The sequence below is a fragment of the Vipera berus genome, assembly GCF_964194415.1.
Source record: "Vipera berus genome assembly, chromosome: 1".
In the NCBI taxonomy this organism is placed as follows: Eukaryota; Metazoa; Chordata; class Lepidosauria; order Squamata; family Viperidae; genus Vipera; species Vipera berus.
Window position 1 is genome coordinate 13,369,623 of NC_138202.1, and position 1,361 is coordinate 13,370,983.

A 1,361-nucleotide genomic window follows, 5' to 3' on the forward strand; every position below is an offset into this window, starting at 1 on the left:
TGTGTATGAGGCGGCTCTGCTTCCTGTTCTCCCAAGAAGATGAACAGAAATTATCTTGTGGCAATTTGGTCACGCACAGTGAGCCAAACAACAGGTAGTCCTCGACTCACAGCATTTTGTTTGGTGACCATATGAAGTTACAACTGCACTGAAAAAAAGAGATTTGTGACCACTTTTCACACTTACAACCATTGCAGCATCCCTATGGTCACATGATCCAACTTCAAATGCTTGACAACTGTCTCATATTTATGACAGTTGCAATGTCCCGGAATCATGTCACATTTGTGACCATCTGACAAACAAAGTCAGTGGGGAAGCCAGTTTCACTTAACAACCCTGTTACTAACTTACCAATCCAGAGAGATTCAGTTAACAACTGTGACAAGAAAGTTTGTACATTGGGGCAAAATTCGCTTAACAGATGTCTCACTGAGCAGCAGAGATTTGGGGCTCCAATAAGTGTGTGAAAAATGGTCATAAGTCACTTTTTTCAGTGCCATTGTAACTTTGAGCGGTCACTAAATGAAAGGTTGTAAGTCGAGGACTACCTGTATTCTATGACGGATATCTACAGCAGTGCTTAAATGTTGGCGAACTCTTGAGTTTTCAAACATTTCTGCATAAATAATGGATGCCCCAGGATGTGATCTGTTTGTTATCCACACATCCTAAAACTACAAATACATAGCTTTGAATCACTCTCGTCAATAAATCAATAAACAAGTATAATGGTTTTGACTCAACAGTTTAATGGGTTCGCTGCCTAGTTTTAGGATTTGCGTGGCAAATAGAACATATTTTAGGTCATATTTATGCAGAAATGCTGAAGATTGAAAAGGGTTTGCATACTTTTTAGCACCCTGCACAACTTCCAGTGTCTCTATTTTTATTCTAATGAATGTTGGAAACTGGAACTCTATTGCTAAAATCTGAACCTGGCCATTGATTCAGTTCCCTCCCCCTGATGCAAAGCAAATACTGTGGCTTCCGTGTTAGTACTTCAGCATATGAAGTGTGAAGTCAGTCATGGTGCCTTGAAAATCATGTTTAGAGCTCATGATCCTGGTAAACTCAGCCAATGGGGTTATACAGGTAGACCTCAACTTACAACAGTTCATTTAGTATTTAGCTCAAGCAAATACCACTGGTTTTAAAACTTTACATATTCTGGAGAAACACTACAGGCAATCCTTGACTTGCAATAATTTATTTAGTGACCATTCCAAGTTAGAACAGCGCTGAAAAAAGTAACTTATTACAGTTTTAAGAGCTGTGGTGGTGCAGTGATTAGAATACGGCAGGTCTTCAAACTTGGTCCTTTTATGGCTTGTGGACTTCCAACTCCCAGAATTCTTCAG